Source organism: Puma concolor, chromosome A3, assembly GCF_028749965.1.
Source record: "Puma concolor isolate L17-30 chromosome A3, mPumCon1.1.hap2, whole genome shotgun sequence".
Classification (NCBI taxonomy): Eukaryota; Metazoa; Chordata; class Mammalia; order Carnivora; family Felidae; genus Puma; species Puma concolor.
Genome location: NC_141669.1, coordinates 56,616,176 through 56,636,740, shown reverse-complemented (window position 1 = coordinate 56,636,740; position 20,565 = coordinate 56,616,176). Strand labels below are relative to the sequence as shown.

Below are 20,565 nucleotides of genomic sequence, written 5' to 3'. Positions count from 1 at the left end.
GCCTGCTTATAGCTGAGTGATCAGAGAGAACATCTATCATGGAGCTCAGGACAGAGCAGGAGTTCATTCACTACATCCATTCAACAAAAATTTACTGAGCACATACCACATGCCGGACACTGTTCTCAGTGTTTGGGATGCATCATTAAAAAAAAAAAAAAAAGATCACTAGTGGTGCATAGGTGGCTCAGTTTGTTAAGCTTCCAACTTCAGCTCAGATCATGATCTCACAGCTCCTGGGTTTGAGCCCCGCATTGAGCTCTGTGCTGACAGCTCAGAGCCTGGAGCCTGCTTCAGATTCTGTGTCTCTCTCTCTCTCTTTGCTGCTCCCCTGCTTGCACTCTCTCTCTTTCTCTCTCTCTCTCTCTCTCTCTCAAAAATAAATAAACATTAAAAGAAATGACAATGGTTTTGAAAGAAAAGAATCACTAAACAAACAAACAAACCCTGCTCTTTTGGAGTTTACATCTTGTGAGGTATCAAAGAAGCTATTATATTCACAGCATTTCAGAAGAGAGAGTAAATGTGGATCATGGATGAGAGTCAGCAACAATATCCAGACCAGTTCATCCATTCTACATGGTACATCTTATAGTGTTATGGCCATAACCATTCTTTTCAGGACCACCTCTGGACAGAGGAAGAGTAGGTGTAGGTAGAAAAATTTAATCAGACAAATATGGATTAAAATCTTGGTTCTACCATCCACGAACTGTGTAACCTTGGCCAAAGAATTAAAACACTGTTTTAAATTCTTTATCTGTAAAATGAGGACAATACTCACCTCACCCATTTGTGGTATAGATGGAGAAAATACACACAAAATCTTTTCTACAAGGGGCTTGTTTATAGTAAAAATTTAGTAATTTATGGTTTTCTTTTATCTTTGATAAATAAGCATAGTTGTTTAAGACAATTATATAACTCTTCTCATATTTTGGGGACATAATAGGCCAGTATAGTTCTTCTTCTTCTTTTTTTTTTTTTTTACATTTCAGGTAAACTGAGACAGAGTGAGTAGATGGATTCTTTGATTATGACTAAGTCTGCTCTCCACTTATCAATCGACCTTCTGTGATAATCTTGATTAATCTGTACTCCTCTCTCCATTTATGTCATTCATTTGAGGTTTCTGCTATTGGTCATCTTTCTATACTTTTCTATCCCTTTTGATCAAAATGCTTCTTATGGAATGGTTGAAATGAAACAACCACAAAAGAAGTTATGTGCATAATACAGATGGAGACAGTGGCTGTCTGATGTTCTTAAATATGTCCTTGCATCTCTCTGGGCAAGAAAGTAGTAAACTCTGGGACAATCTGACCTCTGTGCAATAAACGTTTAAGCTCCAGGCCAGTAGACTTGGACAACTTCATGGAGCTGCCAGGAGTATTGAACATAGGAGTGTCTTAGGGTGCTGAGCATTTTGCTTGACCCATAGTAGGTACTCAATTTTCCTTCCTCTACTGGTTATACCATAAAATAAAACTCAGCTTTGGTTAGATTAAATGGGCAGATGAGACAACTTTCTTTTTTTTTTTTTTTTTTTAAATTTTTTTTCAACGTTTATTTATTTTTGGGGGACAGAGAGAAACAGAGCATGAACGGAGGAGGGGCAAAGAGAGAGGGAGACACAGAATCGGAAACAGGCTCCAGGCTCTGAACCATCAGCCCAGAGCCCGACGCGGGGCTCGAACTCACGGACCGCGAGATCGTGACCTGGCTGAAGTCGGACGCTTAACCGACTGCGCCACCCAGGCGCCCCGAGACAACTTTCAATATGCATTATTCTCTATCATGGTAACCCCATATGAAAATGAGGAATTTGTGGAACAAAAGAGCTATGTTCTTCAGTAACACTGGTATCCTGACGGCTGGAAAGACATACTTTTCTTAAGTGGCTGGAGCTTGTTGCCTCTGCTAGATACATCCTATTTATGGTGACTTTCTCTAAAGCTCATGATTAATGTGGGCTTTTAAAAATTGTTTTTCTTTGTGTTATGTAAATAGGGTTTTTCTCCAGTATGGCCGAATGCTGGTTTTAATTAAACTTAGGAAGGGGGGAGGGCGGGGGTAGGCTGACACAGTGGAAGAACATCAGTGAAAATCACATTTACGTTTGGAGCATGGCATTTGAAAATAGAATAAATAATATGTAAGAGAGGACTTCTCCAAATGGGAAATTAGCGAATATGCTTAAAGTTTTCTATATTGTTCTCATTTTGGCTTAAGATAAGATTCTTCCTTTGGAGAAGAGGGTTTTATTTTTGTTAATCATTTGTTCTGTGTGTTTTATACATACTAAGCCATGAACCACCTTTCTTTTTGTTTTATTTTCCTCCAGAAAGAAAGTCATTATTTTATGAAAGTGAATTTCACTATTAAATTAATCATGTTTATTTGTATTACTTTGACCATAAAGTAATTGAAACTTGGATCAAGGCTAATCTGTAATGGACTAAAGGTAATTATGATGCAGAGAGGAAACTATCACTTTTGGCTAAAATTTACCTTTATTCAGCATACTCTCTTTTTACAAGAAAAAGAAATTAGTGGTGTAAACATGATTACTTAGAAAAAATTGTCATCAAGTATTTGAATAACCTACATTTATTTATAATAGTTATGCTAATTAGAGACTAGTCTCATCTATTCCTCTGAGCAGGTCCTTAAGAGCTTTTAGTCAGCAATAGGATGAATGGATAAACTCTGAGATAAACTTAAATTATCGTCAGTATTTGGGAGTTGTAAAACAGTATTTCTTCAAAAATATTTCCTTATCTAGATTTTTTTTCATGGTTTTGGCCTGACCTTCCCCTCTGCTAGTTCAAATAAGTAAAACTGGTCTGCATTCCTAAATCATTCCTGAGAGTTCTACCTCCCAGCTTCCATCAATGGTGTCTCCCTGGCAGTTTATGTCCTTGTAGGCTGCTTCTCACCTGAGGCAGTAAGCAAGCTCACTAAGAAGGCTGATTGACTCCATCTCTGAAATATGATTAGGGTTAAAAATGTGCATTGTTTAATGGAAAGGAAAACTCTAAATTTAAGGCAGTCATGCTTCTTGTGGGGAGGTCAAAGAGTGAATAGATTATGGGTTACAGGGGATAAAGAAGGAAGGAGGAAGATTTATGTATTCCATGGTATTTGAAACCAACTTACAATTGGCCCCTAGAGTCCAGAGATTTACATATTGTGTAGTCTGAGAAAATGGATGCAAAATTTTAGAATAGCCCTCAAAAGTGCCTCTTATGAGCTTTCCTGGTCAGCAACTTGCCTCCCCCAACCCTTCCAATTAAATATTTTTTAAGAAACAAATTAGTATTGAAAACAGTCTAATCTGCTTGAAAGAAATACCATTTGACTGGCAGTCATTGGGTAGTACTTAAAGGCACAAGTTCAATTATTAATAATTGTGAATTTGTGAATAAGCAAATTCCTTAACTTCTGTGTCCCTCATCCTTATAAAGAGGATAATAATAGAAAAAAAATTATTGTACATATTCAGCAAACAAGAATTCAACAGTATGCATTTTTTCAAAGAGGAAAGAGAGGTAAAAATAACTCAAGTTGCAAAAATGATTCCATCTGCTATTCCACTCAATGAATATTTCCCCAGGTAAACGTGAAGTGGAAGGTATGAAACTGTTCTTCCTTGATTTGGTCTTAATTTCTGAGGTCCTTGTATGATGTGAGCATCTCAACAATCCTAATGTTATGCAATATCTAACAAAATACCAATAGCATCTTTCACAGAACTAGAACAAATAATCCTAAAATTTGTATGGAACCACAAAAAAGCCTGAATCACCAAAGCAATCTTGGAAAGAAGAACTAAACTGGAGGCATCACAATTCCAGATCTCAAGGTATACTACAAAGTTGTAATAATCAAAACACTATAGTACTAGCACAAAAATAGACACATAGATCAATGGAACAGAATAGAAAGCCCGGAAATAAACCTGTGATTATATGGTCAATTAATATATGACAAAGGAGGCAAGAATATGCAATGGGAAAGTCTTTTCAACAATTGGTGTTGGGAAAACTAGACGGCTATGTGGAAAAGAATGAAAAGACCACTTCCTACACCATACACAAAAATAAATTCAAAGTGGATTAAAGATCTAAATGTGAGACCTGAAACCATAAAAATCCTTGAAGAAAGCATAGGCAGTAATTTTTCTGACATCAGTCATAGCAACATTTTTCTAGATTTGTCTCCTGAGGCAAGGGAAATAAAAGCAAAACTAAACTATTGGGACTACATCAAAATAAAAAGCTTCTGCCTACACAGCAAAGGAAACAACCAACAAAACTACAGGCAATCTACTGAATGGGAGAAGATATTTGCAAATGACCTATCCAATAAAGGGTTAGCATTCAAAGTATATAAAGAATAGATACAACTCAATACCTAAATAAATAAATAAATAAGCAAAGTAATTAAAAAATGGGCCAAAGACATTTATCCAAAGAAAACCAACACATGGCCAACAGACACATATAAAGATGCTCAACATCACTGATCATCAGGGAAATGAAAATCAAAACTGCAATGAGATGTCACTTCACACCTGTCAGAATGGCTAAAATCAAAAACACAAGAAACAAGTGTTGGCGAGGATATGGAGACCTCATGCCCTGTTGGTGGGAATGCAAATGGTGCAGCCACTGTGAAAAACCATTTGGAGGTTCCTCAAAAAATTAAAGATAGAATTACCATATGATCCAGTAATTCCACTACTGGGTATTTATCCAAAGAATATGAGAATATTAATTGAAAAAGATATATGCACCCGAATATTTACTGCAGCAACATTTACAATAGCCAGACTAAGGAAGCAGCCTAAGTGTCCATCAATAGATGAATAGACAAAGAGATGATACACACACACACACACACACACACACACACACACACACACACACTGGACTATTACTAAGCCATAAAAAAGAATGAAATCTTGCCATTTGCAACAACATGATGGAGCTAGAGAGTATAATGCTAAGTGTATTAAGTCAGAGAAAAATACCGTATGATTTCACTCATATGTGGAATTTAAGAAACAAAACGAATGAACAAAGAAAAGAGACAAACCAAAAAACAGACTCAACAACAGAGAACACACTGATGGTTACCAGAGTGGAGGTGGTTGGGGTGGATGGGTGAAATAGATGAATGAGATTAAGAGTATACTTACCATGGTGAGCACTGAGAAATGTATAGAATTGTGGAATCACTATATTGTACACCTGAAACTAACAGAACATTGTATGTTAATTAAAATGGAATAAATTTTTTTTAAAAATTAAAAAACAAAAAACCAATTCTAGTGTATTTCAAGTACATACTTTTGTACAATAGGGTCTTAAATGTATAAGTTACTACTTTCTTTGGGCCTCAACTGAACAGTGAAGGAGGTAAAATTGTCACCTTATTGAGAGATGTCGTGTCCATCACTAATAGAGTACCTTTCTTCCTTAGGTATTTTCAGTGAGAATGTTGACTGTGTTTTTTGTCTTATATGTTGATTTTCAAACTTCACACCCTGCCCCCCTCCCTGGTAAGCTGTAACTCCACTTTTATGGCTACTCTTAAAAGGTAGTTGGGTCATAGTAACAGAAAGTGGAAGTGTGGTTACTAGGGGTTGGAAGGAGGATGGGGAGTTATTACTGAATGTGTACACAGCTTCTGTTCGGGATGATTAAAAAAATGTCTGGAGATGGATAGTGGGGATGGGTTGCACAGTACTGTAAATGTGCTTAATGCTACTGAATTGTATGCTTAAAAATGATTAAGAGTAAATTTTATGGTATGTGTATATTTTACCATACTAGCAACAAATATAGCAGTTTGGAGGGTTCTATGAGAAAATATTCATATTAAACACTAAACACAAAGTCATGAACAGCCAATGTAAATAACTATGATTGTAAGAGAGGCGTTATTTGGTAACTGCTTATGGATCAGTGCTACCTATCTGATTTTATGCCTTTTGACTCAGTCTAATTAATACACAGTCTGGGAGGGGATGTGATGCTTCTCCTGACCCATAAGCATATTTCAGGACATAAATCACAGAATTCCTCTCTGCATCCCATTAAATCCTTGCCCCCATTGTCCCACTGCCCACCTGTCCTCTGTTTCTATGTGTATCCAGCCTAGCCCAGGCAAAATATTTGGGTTTTTGCTTTCATTTTCATCTCTGTGATCACCATCTGGGCTTGTCTGCATTTCTCTGAGTTTCATCCTTTATTCTCTTTGAAATCATTTTGGGTTCTTCTTCCTATTCCTTCTAGTTCTTTGCCCAGGGTAATTTCCTACATGAAAAACCTCAGTCCTCAGTTCTCAGGATGCCCATGGGGCTCTGCCTCAATCCTCTTTTAAGGATATCATACATAGTACTCAGATTAGGAAAACAGGGGCTCAGGATTTTGCTTTTAGAACCATTCAAGGCTCATGCTTCTGTGTGTGGCGGGGAGAAGGTTGAGGGTCTGGTGTGGGCTTTCACCTGGATATGAAGACCGCGAGTTTGAGAAAATGGGAAGAGCCAAGTCAGAAACAGAGTGGAAACAGAGAGGCAGAAGGTATTGAGAGTTCAGAGAAACCACACTGAGGCCAGGGAAAGAAACAATGTTCAGCATAGACAACTCTGATCTGAAACCTGGAGGATATTTACTTCTCTGGATGTAGCCATCTGTTTAAAGTTCCAGACCATTTCTCTCCTCTGCTGGTTCTCCTCCTGCTTAAAATGGCTGCAAGTGAATCCAGAAGAGGACCTGAGATTATAGTGTGACGGGATCTCAGAGGTGGTGTAATGCATCTCTCTGACTTTCAGATGAGGCATGGCCCAGAGAAGGGAGATACTGTGCTCCAACTAACCCAGCTAGCAGTGGTGAGGTCTGGACTTGAACTCAAATCTCACTATTTTCAATAATCCCCTTGTACTTTGCAGCCTTTCATGGGTGAGAGCCACAATGATGGAGCTGTGTAGAACCCTACCAAATATAGCACCATATGCATTGCAGCAGGTAATAAATGCTTCTCGATGGTAGTGGTGATGAAGATGATGATGATTATGACCATAGTGAAAACTCCATTTAGATGAAATTAAATGATACCGCATGGATGAGAGAGGAAAATGCCATGCTATTTAATGGCTGACATGTAAGATGAATTTGGTAATGAAGCTCTGGGGCTTATCAGGCCAGAAAACTGCATTCTCTCATTATACAGCCCTTAATGACCCACTTATTACTAATATAAAGGAAAAGATATACATATAAACACATGTTACTGAATGTTTGGCTGCAAGAAATGAAACCAGCACACCAGCTTGAGGGGTTAGCAACAGACGCTGTTTCTGTTCGAATGATCAAATTTGCTGTTTTCCAGCTGGAAAATGACAACTGAAGTAAAAGGGTAAAGGATGATTTGACTATGCTTATAAAAAAGACAAGGAAGAGTAATGTAAAGAAAGCAGGTGGAGTTGGCTAGCTCTAAGGATCTCTACAGGGGACCTACAAGAGGGAATAGATTCATTTGGAAGTCTGACTTATGCCTTTTGTGTGTGTGGGGGGGGGGGGGGGATGTGTCTCTCTAAAAGTATTCAACTCCTCACTTCTATGGTATTCATTTCTCTGACAAATTCAGTTTATCCAAGCTACAGCTAGCTGATAGCCATCAGCGAAGCCAAAATGGAGGTCTCATCTCGTCACAGCATCTTATGCACTTCACCCATTAAGAGTTCTTCTTAGGTCCTTGCTCAGAATTTGACACCCAATCTTAGAGAGTTACCTGGTTTTCTAGCTCACTGGAGATTACTAGCAGCACACCTAAGGTGTGAGATAGGTGTTTTGTCAAAGTCATACACTTTCAGACCAGAGCAAGTGATACACTTTGGCACTGGAAGTATCCATCTCTCTTATCTGGAAAACTGTATTCTTGGGTAAACTATTTCATGCTGCTGCCCTGTTGATGTGGTCCTGCTTTAGTGCTGCCAGGTTTGGAGTCCTGCCTCAAACATGTATTAGGTAATGATCTTGGGCAAGATACTGTCCATTGCTAATCTCCAGTTTCTTTATTTGTAAACTGGGGAATATAATATCTACCACACAGGGATGTTCTAAATATTAGCAGATTCATTTGATGTGCACTTAGTGCTTAGCTTCATGCTTAGAACATAGGAAATGCCCAATACACATAGTATTATTGTTTTGCTGCTGCCAATATTAACACACCATTCTTCCCTTCTACTTTTGATTATATATATTGTGCAGATGTAAGGGATGAAGTAATAGGGCAAGGGATCCTGTGACATTGGGAGGACAAAACAGTGAGTCTCACCCTCATGTCAAGACACTGCTACCAACAAAGCCATGCTGGGGTCCCCATCCCAATTGCTCTCTGTCCCTTCCACTCAAAGCAGTATATGTATTGGTTTAACCCTTTATTCTTTATATGACAATTTTGCAAACTTTATCTCATTTGACCTTCACAATAAGCTTATGAGAGTAGTACTAATCTGTCCCATTTCACAGATGAGAAAGAACTTGCTCACATTTAACCAGATCTTTTTTTCAAATTTTTTTTTAACGTTTATTTATTTTTGAGACAGAGAGAGACAGAGCACGAACGGGGGAGGGTCAGAGAGAGGGAGACATAGAAACCGAAACAGGCTCCAGGCTCTGAGCTGTCAGCACAGAGCCCGACGCGGGGCTCAAACTCACGGACCCGCGAGATCATGACCTGAGGCGAAGTTGGCCGCTTAACCGACTGAGCCACCCAGGCTCCCCACATTTAACCAGATCTTAAAAGAAATAATCTTGAGCTTGAGATGTATGCTCCAAGTCCAGTGGAATCTCTCTTGGCTTACTCTGCCCCATAGACCACGACTGATGACTTAACAAAATAATTGTTAATGACTTGGAGAGGACTGGTCCAGGGAATATGTGGGTTGTTGCTGCTTTAGAGAATATAGGAGATGATATGCAACTCTATAGAATTGGATGCAAAATTCACAATAATTCAGATAAAAACTGGATCCAAGCTTTATGCTGCCCAACAAACTATTTATAAATAAGTTTATGGTACAAATAAAGTGTGAAAGAATGTTTTAAATCATTAGAGAGAAAAAAATCTGTATTCAAGCATTCTTAAACATGTTTAGAATATAATTTTCACATAAAAATTCAACTACCAATTACAAGTCAGCCTCATCTGGGTTTAAGCAAGTCTACAGGGATCTATATGGGTGAAGAGCCTCAGTGTGTGGAATATATTGACGTGGTGCGGAGTTTGATATAAGAAAATGGCATCTTTTATTCAAAATAATGCTTTCTCCATGTTTTCCCAGTAAATTCAGTAATCCTTTTTTTCTCAATTAAAAAGGCAGGAAAGAGGAATGAAGAGAAGAAATTAATATTTATTGAGCATCCATGCAGGAATACATGCTTTGCTAGGCACTTTTACATGTTATCTCTTAATCTTAAAATACCTTTTTGCATTAGGTACTCATTATTCCCTTCATTCAAAAGGCTGTTTCTTGGAATTTGTACAATAGCTGTTTTCTAAAGTATTTGTGATAGCATGTGAAGGGTTAGAATCAGGTCACACGCTTCCCAAAGATATGTTTTATTTGGCATGCAATATTGTTTTAAAATTTTTAAGCCAATTTCCAACTTAAAGAAAATCAGAAGTTCTGGCAACATCGGGCCTACATCCAGAATGGCCAGTGGCTGCAGTGGACCACAGACAACCCTTTCAAAAACCTGTGACATCTAATGTGCCATAGTCACCCTCTGGCCTGCTCTGCCTGGTGAACATTGCCTCCCCATTGCTGGTCAGCATTTAAGTGTTGACTCGTAAAATGATGAGTATGGACTGCTATCTAAGAGCTTGGCTATATTTATTTGTTGAGAAGGAGGCATTTGTATATTAGCACACCTCATTTTTCAGATGAGAGCAAAATTGAATGGGGAGCAGTGTTGTCCAATGGAAACCAAGGAACCGCATTGCTTCTGCTGTGTCCTTAATGACACTGGAGCACCTTTACTCCCCTCCATTCCTTTCTGCCTGCCTTCAGCAAATATTTTTAAAGCAGCTGGTATGTGCTCAGCACTGTGAGAAAGATACAGAGATGATTGATTGGTGCCTGCCTTCAAGAAACATGTAACCTAGAGGCGGATAAAACATAGGGGGACATAACTATGATATGAGAGAGTGAAATAAGCTCCATAACAAAAGAACAAACAAGTGCCTGGTTGTACAGGAAGGACAGGTTAATTCTGACTTGGGGGATCTATGTGAGGTTTTATAGACAGGTATTACTTAATCAAGCCAGAAGGGTCACAGACTTTTTCTTATTGCAGTAAAATATACACAACATAAAATTTACCAATGTAACCATTTTTAAGTGCACAATTCAGTGGCATTAAGTACCATCACAGTGTTGTGTAATCATCACCCCTATCAATTGGGTAGACTTTTTATTTTTAATTTTTTTAGTAGGCTTCACACCCAGCATGGAGCCCAATGTGGGGCTTGAACTCATGACCATGAGATCAAAACCTGAGCCGAGATCAAGAGCTGGATGCTTAACCAACTGAGCCACCCAGGCACCTCTATTGGGTAGACTTTGGATGGATAAAGAAAGCAAGTGACACTATCAGGTTCAATTACTCACATGAATTTTTAGGATAAAATTGATTAATTTACTCATCTGCTACCTCAGCTAAAGAGGATATGAGATCTTATAAAAACAGAGTATACAATAAGTCCAATTTATAGAGTTCTTTGGAGAACTAGAGCAAGAAAATGAAAATGATACTAGACAATGGGTTTATTCACAGAAATATTTCTAAAAGTTGAAGACAAATTTGTATCCAAGCTCCATAGCTGTAAAAGCAAAAAGAATGTAGGAATTTTTTTAAGTTTTTAGTTTAAGTTTAAGTAAAGTTGTTATTGTAGAGGTTTTTATTAACTGTAATTATTTTTGCTCCCATCATAGATGTGTTGTATACTATTTCTTTACAAATTGGGTGCTTCAGATTCTCTTTTTGAAAGTAAGCTGTAGGGTAAATACATATATATATTAATTTTTTAATGTTTATTTATTTCTGAGAGATAGAGACAAGTGTGAGTGGGGGAGGGGCAGAAAGAAGGAGACACAGAATCAGAAGCAGGCTCCAGCTTTCAGCACAGAGCCTGACGCAGGGCTCGAACCCATGAACAGTGAGATCCTGACCCGAGCCGAAGTCAGATGCTTAACTGACTGGTCCACCCAGGTGCCCCAGGTTAAATATATTTTTATGTGTGTGTGTAGACAACACTGCTCCCCATTCAATTTATATATTTAATTTATATATATATATATTTATAGTATATATATACATATGTATGTATATATATATATATATATTATTTCTTCTTGGAGGTATTTTATTTTATTTTTAAAGATTTTTTTAAATGGTTTTTTAAATTTATTTTGAGAGAGAGAAAGAAAGACTGTGAGTGGGTGGGCACAGAGAGAGGAGAGACAGAATCCCAAGCAGGCTCTGCACTGTCCGCAGAGCCTGAGGTGGGGCTCAATCTCACATACTGTGAGATCATGACCTGAGCCAAAATCAAGAGTTGGACACTTAACCGACTGAGCCACCTAGGTGCCCTGTCTTCTTGGAAGTATTTTAGAACATAGCACCTATGTAATTTGTTTATTTAAAAAGACCATTTTCACAAATTTTATTTAAAATTGTGTATTTTATAACTTTGTCAATTACATGGATAAAAATAGTAATAGTTAATAAATGCATAATATGTGCCAGGCACTGGGCTAAGTGTTTTGTATATGTTATCCATTCTGTCCTCACATCTCTATAATATGTGTTCTTTTATTTTGTACTCATTACAAAGTGAGGCATACAAAAGCTATGTAACTAATACAGAAAATGAAGTTTGGGCTCATTCTTGCATTTATATTGCACATAAACATCTTCCTGGTGGTGGGCATGTTCTCTCTTCTTCCTACTTCCTGAAGAAGTTGGAACAAAACACAATACCGTGTGTGACTACATGCATGACCTGTTAAAAAGTGAAGAATTGTGTGGGGTCAAGGATTTTTGGTTAGAAAACAAAATCTGAGGGCCACAAGCGAAGGCCCCAGGTAACAGGTAGTAGGAATCAGATATTGGGGGTGAGGTAGAGGCAGGGGTCAAGCTGACAGTCTTGTTTCTGGCTTATGTAACTGCACGGACTGCTAGTCACTGGGACAGTAATAATAACAATACTCTAGAGCAGGGTTTGGCAAACTTTTCCTGAAAAGGGCCAGACAGTAAATAGTTTAGATTGTGTGGGCCACATGGTCTCTGTCACAACTACTTACTCTGCTGTAGTGTGAAAGCAGCCATAGGCCATACGTTAGTGAATGAGTGTGGCCGTGTGCCAGAAAACTCTGGAGAACAATTCACTGGCCCTTTGTGAGGAGGCAAGAATGTATTCACCTTCTTTTCTGCAGTGTCCTATAGGCCTCCATAGTACTTTCAGTGTTTAAGCTAGATTTACTGAGGTTTATAATCCTCAAAGCCTTTTCAAAGTTGTATAATTTTCACATTACCCCAATGAGCAGGTTTTACCCTGGTTTTATTGATGAAGAAACTGATACTCAGGAACTTTAAGGGCCTTGCACAAGGTCACTGAGTTACCAAGAGGAAACACCAACACGAAGCCATATGTTCTGACTTCATAGGTTCTGCTTCTATAACATGGATTTGTCTATCTGCACACATGTTATAATGTGAAAAATTACTAGAATCATTTTGGATTGCCTTTGTCACAGTGCCTATATACTACTCCTGAGTATGTTACTTATTCATTCATTCATTCATTCATTCATTCGTTCAACCAATATTTATTGAAATCTCTCTTAAACCAGGAATAGTGCTAGACCCTAGTGATATAAGGACAACCCAAAGTAAAGGAGGTCAACATCACTCAAATAAGACAATAAAATTTACATTATTATGATTATAGCAATAACTATGAAAGAGAGCTATATCAAAATTTCAAAGCCTATGATAGGGATATTTGATTACATCTGCAGAAGTCAAAGATTTCCCCTAAATAAAGGATAATCAATCAAAGAGTGAAAGGATAGGAAGGTTTTTTTGTTTTTTTGTTTTTCATATGAAATTTATTGTCAAATTGGTTTCCATACAACACCCAGTGCTCATCCCAACAGGTGCCCTCCTCAATGCCCATCACCCATCCTCCCCTCCCTCCCACCCCCCATCAACCCTCAGTTTGTTCTCAGTTTTTAAGAGCCTCGTATGTTTTGGCTCCCTCCCTCTCTAACCTTTTTTTTTCCTTCCCCTCCCCCATGGTCTTCTGTTAAGTTTCTCAGGATTCACATAAGAGTGAAAACATATGGTATGAAGGTTTTAATGAGGTCAAAAGAATTAATGAACTTTGAGACAGACCATGATCTGAGCCCAATCAAGAATTGGACACTCAACAGACTGAGCCACCCAGGCACCCCTTGATTTCTCTTTCTTCCAATAGTTATTTTAACAAGTGTTTATACATTCAATTAGTCAAAGGTTTATTTGTACTTTTGCTATTAATTGCTAGTTGTGTTGCATTATGGTGATAGAATGTAAACTAAACATTTTTTCCCTTTTTAGAATTTATTGAAGTGTTATTATAATCAGCACTAGTTTCCTTGTAGTCAATAACTGATTAATTTTTGTCAGTTTTTTAGTGCTTGAAAACTATATTCTCTGTTTTACAAGGTACTACCTTCATTTTGTATCTGTTGATACTTTTAAAAATTCTATTACTGAATATTCTATGTCTCATTAATTCTAGCTATCTTTCTGTCCGCAACAGAGAAAGTTGTTGAAATCTTCCTAACATTTTATTTACTTATTAATGCTATATTATTGATGGTATTTTTGGAATTCTACATATTTATAATAGATTTCTCTCCATAGATAAATTACCTCCTCTTTATCCTATTTGAAAGTTTTTTGACAGTGTTTGAAAGTATTTTGATAATATACATATATTTATATGTGTATCAATTATGTGCATTTGTTTCCTTTTATTGATGCTTTTTTATTTTTTTTTTAATTTTTTAAAATACTTATTTATTTTTGAGAGAGAGATAATGCATGAGCAGGGGAGGGGCAGAGAGAGAGGGAGAGAGAGAATCCCAAGCAGGCTCTATGCTCAGCCAGAGCCTGACATGGGGCTTGATCTCACGATTGGGAGATCACTACCTGAACCAATATCAAGAGTCAGATGCTTATCCAACTGAGCCACCCAGGTGCCCCATGTATTTCCTATAATTTTAATTTTTTTCTAATGATGTTATAAGCCTTTTTTTTTTATTTCACTAGTAGTTATCTTTAAGTTCTGATTTAATTTATTTTCAAAACTTTAAATTTATTTACAATAAGAAAAAAATCTATAGACTTCCATGTATTACGATAAGGAATGTACTAGAATCTTAATTCTTACAATGCCTTCTCTTTTCATATTCCAATATTTGTCGAGATATCTGGACTCAAATATAGCTTATTATTATTAAATGCTTTTATATTATCTATCTTGCATTTCAAAAATAATTTAGAAAATTAAATTAACTTTTGTGAACATATATGCCACATACACAAATTAGACAATGTGTGTTTAAATAGATTTGGTATTCCACACAAGTCCTTGTACAATACTCCTTAGCCATTTTTAAGTTCTTTATTTTAACCCATATTTCTGTTGGTGGGGATACTTTATAATTCTTTTTATTTTGAGGAAAGGTATGTTAATGTTATACTCTTCGGACACTTGTGTATCTGAAAAGTAGCATGGCTATGACAGGTGTATTGAATCACCTAGACTTTTATCTTCTAGAGTTCAGTGTTCTTATGAGGCCAGAGCTCAACATGATTTTTGTTTCTTTATGATAGTAGTAACAACAGTATTTTTTACTATGTACTAAGAACTTCATATACACATATTTCTATATAGAGATACTATCATTTAATCCTGCCAACAAATCTATACGTTAGTAATTATTCTCATTTTATCAATGGGGAAATGAGACTGAGCAAGGTTGAACTCGTGAGAATGAGGCAGAGCTACGTTTCTGATACCAGACTCAGTTCTTAACCCCTAGGTTTATATTACTTTATTTTGATATCTGTAAATGTACAGGATTTTTTTTCTTTACTTTTTAAATGAGAGAAAAAAAATCCACATCATGCTTAGATGTTTATTTGTTCATGATTTTTAACTGTTACTTGGTACACCTATTTTTATCTGAAAACTTGGCCTTTTTCCAGCTTAGAAAAGTGTCCTTTGCTAAGAACAGCTTGATTATTACTCTTGATCATGTGTCTAGTTCCTTCTTCAGGAGTAGCAATTGCCCCCTTTGCTCTGAATCTTGGGAGCATATCCCTGTCCTACCATACATACATGCCACTGATCAAGGTTCTTGTGGCACAGGCCTTGCTGGTTGAGGAACTTCATTTTCACAGATTAATCACAGGGAATGAGTCTCCTGATGTCCAGGAGAGACTGCTTCAATGGAAGGAAACGTACAGCCTTTCTATGGTCAGTAAGGATGTCCTTGACCTCTCTGAGCCTCAGTAACCTCATTCCAAAATGGGGAGAATATTTGCCAAACTTACCTCACAAGATGAAGAGAAATAAGACATGAGTGTGCTGCAGAAATTGAAAAGCACATTGTAAACAATCAAGATTTTAACAATTGTTTTTAGTGCTATATCCTAAGCAATGATCAACACATATAAAATATCACTGCTTAAAACAAACTAGTCTAAAAAAATAGTCTAGGACTGTCATTTTACAAATGAGAAACATGGGTCCAAGAATTTAAGTGACTTACGCATGGTGTCCCAATTAGTAGCAGATCTGAAGCTATACTGTGGCAAGTCTCCAACAAAGAGATTTGCATTATTTTTATTTGTGCTTGAGACACATTTTTCAACCAGGAACAATGTGGTAAAAGCTAGGTCATTTGCTATAAAGCCCTTCAAGGCTTTGCTTCGACATTTTTCATATGCAGATGTCTCAGGGAGTTAATTTGGGGTGTAGGCAGTGAGCCAGCTTGGTCAAATGCTACAGGCCTTTTCCTTGGTTACTGTTTGGTGATTTTAAAAATGGATCTCCCTGCTGTGTTAAGAACAGCTTCCCCAGGGAAAGTGTAGTCTGCATAGCTAAGCAGGTCCCCTAACTTTTTCCTGGGGTTACTCCTTTTAAAGCAAAACTTGAAAGAAAAGAAACTAAAAAAGCAAAAGTCTACTTCCTTAAAGCAATAATCAAGCAATATAATTTTAGTAATATTCTAAGAGAGCTCAAATATTAAATTAACATTATGTGAAGGGATTCATAGCCAACACAAGTGAAGGATAGTAAACTAGAGCAAACCTCCCATTTAAAAAAAAAATCTTTCCTTCTTAACAAAACCCCCAGATGTGCACCAAGCGATCAGTGTTTCCATTAAAAGTTCAAAAGATGGAATCCAGATGTTTCTCTCAGCTCTGTGCCCTTTGACCCGATGCATTTACTTGCTCTTGGAGGTTTTGGTCACATGACTCCCTGAACTTTATGCTCTACCTAAATAGCTCTGAAATTTACTCTATGATAATGGAGCATAGAGTTGTTTGGGTTGGGGATCAATTTCATGTCTATGAAGTGCTGCTGAAACTTTAAAGTTTTCCCTTTTCCTTTTAGTTCTTTTAAAAAAAATGTCTGTGTTTAAGTCACGTTATCATTATTCTATCTGGAATTTTAAGTGCTAAGCATTTTAAGTGCCAAATGTTTGACCTACATTGGTAATAGAGGGTCGAAACGGATAAAGGTACTAATAGAATATAAATTATCTTTCTAAGTATTGTAAATAGAGCATTAATAGACATCACTGTAATGAGATGGACAAAATGTTCTAAGAAACAAATTGCTTTAAAACATATTTCTTGGCTTTCAATAACCAATCAAAAAGCCATCTACACTTAAACAACATAGCAACAAAAATTGCTTTGAGGAAGATAAACAGCCTTCTATCCTGGCCACAAATGCTAGCTCTTAGCCATAGGATGGCAACAGAATCTTTTGGAAATTTAAAACAAAAATGTGTGGAAAGATACACATTTATAGCAGTAAGGATTAAATGTAGAAAGTCAGTTGTAGTATATAATGATAACTGAAGAATGTTCATGTGAGTCTTTTTTTTTTTTTCCCCTCTAGCTTTGTAGGCAGTTCCCAAATTGATTAGAAATAGTATTTATAAATTTAAATTCCTGCTGTGTGGAAAATAATAGCAAAGCCATGTTCATTTTTAATATTTTCAAGGTCCTTAAAAATGGCATTTTTCACACCATAAATCTGTAGTAGTTGAATGTTGGGTTGCTTTCTCAAAGGAATGTTGAGCGTGGGGCTGCAGCCTGCTGTGGTCAAGCGTGGTGGGAAGAAAGTGTTGCTAATGGAGACCCAAAGGATTCTTACAGTTAGTTTCTAGCCAGTGTTGCTTTTGACAAAACCATAATGGTACAACTGAGAAAGATCAAGAGAGAAAAACAATTCTCTGACATTAAAAGGATTTTCCAGAATTACACTTGGCAGGTTTTCATTCTTCACTTTAATATTTTGTTTCTGGAAAAGCCCATTCTGGAAAAAGATAGATGCTGGGTTATCTATATAAGGAAGATCCCACCAGGAAAAGCAAAATAGAGTATAAACATTACTCCTCCTTTGAGAATACAATATTAGTCACTAGATCTTCTGATAACAGTTCTCTTGGATGGGGTGCAACTGTTTCTCTGGTTCTCCTGCCCACTGGGAGGCTAGTTAGTCCAAAGAGTAGGAAAAAAATGATCTCCTATTTGTTTCCTAGGGCTAGGAAGGTGACTTTGTCATTTGTGTATGTGAATGATTTCCCTACATTTCCTATCACTCCAGTTCTAGATGATGAACAGAAATTCCAAAACGAAAAATGCTCATAGGGGCGCCTGGGTGGCTCAGTCGGCTGAGCGTCTGACTTCGGCTCAGGTCATGATCTCACAGCTCGTGAGTTTGAGCCCTGCGTCGGGCTCTGTGCTGACAGCTCAGAGCCTGGAGCCTGTTTCAGATTCTGTGTCTCCCTCTCTCTCTGCCCCAACCCACTCGCATTCTGTCTCTGTCTCTCTCAAAAATAAATAAACATTAAAAAAATTTTTAAATAAAAAAAAAAAGAAAAGTGCTTATAGTTTTTATAGCCAAGTAACATTCTTCCTTTATACATAATAACTAGCTAAGATATTTCTATCAGATTTGCTCATATTTCATTTCATATGGCTATGTGGCTTAGGTTTATTTCAATAGGATTTACTAATAAAGACAAGGAGTAATATACCAAAATTGACAACTGGCAAATAAATCAATTTCAAATAACAGCACTTCTATAGCCAGTGTTTTACTAGGCAAGTCATAAAATGGGGCAATTATTTGGGCAATTTGGGTAAAAGTAAGATTCTATTTGTTGGAAGATGGGAATCAAAATGATAAGCATAATTGGTTACCTATTTTACTCATTCATTTATTTAACAAATATTTATTAACTGTCAAAGGATAAAGTATCATCTATTGTCTTACAGAGCATCTAATAGATTTAGCGTAACTAGATACATGCATAAGACATCATCACCTCTAAGTGCTCATTGTTACCTGGATCAGGTAGGTTGACTATTGGGTCATGCCTAACTGGCCCTGGTAGAATTGCTAAATCGCTGTCATTTAGGTTATTTGTATTTTGGCAATGCTTGAATGGAATTACATAATTGCTACTTCAGAAAAGCAGAAATTATTTGAAAATGACTCGAACATATTTGAGTAGACTTACAGATTTACTAATAACTAGACATTTATAACACCTCATATGTTCCTTAGTACAGGACTCCTCATCTGGACATTAAGCCTACTTCCTGAAGGACTTGTACATTTTCTCAGGAGCCATTTGTGGCTTGGTCAGTGCTTTGGTTCTTATTCTTATGTATTCTTTCCCTTCTTCTATCATCCCTGACTTAGCTTCTTAGACCTTACCATCCTCATTAGAAAGGATATATTTGTTAATGGCCTGGCCATTGGTAGAGTAATTGGCATGCTGAAATAAAATGGCAGTTTATGACAAATTTTATTTCACTTTCTCTACCCTGGATAAACATTTGGAACACCTGCAATGATTCTGACCACTCTCTCATAATCAAGACTCCTTGGGTCATTTCAAGTCATTAAGTCAACAGAGTCAAGCCACAAAGTAACTAAAAGACAGAGTTTCATCCGAACTCTAAAACTTGATTTAGCTTTAAGCTGCTTCTCAACTCTGACTCGCACCTGCCTAAGGCTGAAAGCCTGCAGTGGAAAGGTGACATAGGGGCAGTCCATCTCTCTACTGTCTGTTCTGCCACAGCTCACCTCCTTCCCCCACCCTTCAACTGCAGTTTTTCTCGCCATCCAAGGGTTGAAGGTGGAGCTGACAGAGAATGAGGAGGGTAAGGGTATAGGACATATGTCTCTCATCTGAGAAGTATCATGCCCCCCAGACCTGGAAAATGGTTAAACTGATTCATTTGCTTGTGGACACTTTCTTGTCATAACACCCCCACTGCCTCCCATGCGTCCCTTATATGGTCCATGGGAAATACCCTCACATCGTGTCCTGCCAACTCAGGGTGTATGGGCTACTCTCTCCTCTTTCACCATCAAAACAGGAAGCCAGGCTTACTCAGCCTTCTAAGTTCCTGAGGCTGGAGTCAGACCCCAGTTCACTGACCCAAGAATTAGGCATTAGTCAAGGGACATGGGCCAAGCTGTTAAGTAGTTTCCTACACACCTCCCCCCCCCACCCCCACCACCATTTGGTTTGTATGAGGAGGAACACCCCAATCCTCTCATCCATAGAAAGAGAAGAAGAAAGGACAACATAGGAAACTCCTTTTAAAAAATTCTCCCACCCCTTTCTTCACAAAAATTCTCTTTCGCCTGTATTCCCTTTTCTCTTCAAAGGGTCAGAGTACTGGAACAGTTTCTGGTGTCATTCTCTTTATAAGTCTGCACATGAGTTGGGATCTACCTCATTATTTTCTACCTAACATTTATATCATATCTAAAATGTATCTCAGTGAAGATCAAGACACAGAGAGTCCAGTCTAGTCTCCTTTTCAGTCTCCTTTGGGTTATGGGAAATGAGTGATTAAAATTTTGATACAAAAGGGAGATTGTTCTTCTTCTTGAATAAAGTATATCTGCTATTAATGTGGTCCTGTCTTTTTACATAGCACCCCTTGAAAGTCATATTCCACCATACATTTAGTTCATTCCTCTATCTTGAGTAGGAAGAGGTAGTTTATTGAATTCTTAGAACAATGGAGCTTGAGGGGATATGACTTCTAGGCATGGTCTTTAAGCTCACTGATGCCTTAGGAAACCTAGAATTGTCTCTTTCCAGTACGTTCTGTGGTTACCTCAGAATTTCCCCTGGATTCAGCAGATTAATTGCCAATGAGTGGCCAA

General features: G+C 37.4%; 1 long non-coding RNA gene across 7 annotated transcripts in view; it reads right to left on the bottom strand.

Annotated features, from left to right (window-relative positions):
* LOC147582465 (uncharacterized) overlaps window positions 1-20,565 on the bottom strand; it is a 529,319-nt gene that overhangs the window by 140,266 nt on the left and 368,488 nt on the right. The window contains exon 5 of one of the 7 annotated variants that reach the window (XR_015248719.1): window positions 5,204-5,261. The exons of the other annotated variants lie outside the window; for them this stretch is intronic. This is a non-coding gene — a long non-coding RNA (uncharacterized LOC147582465). The remainder of the gene's footprint in view (window positions 1-5,203; window positions 5,262-20,565) is intronic. 7 annotated transcript variants of the gene reach the window in all.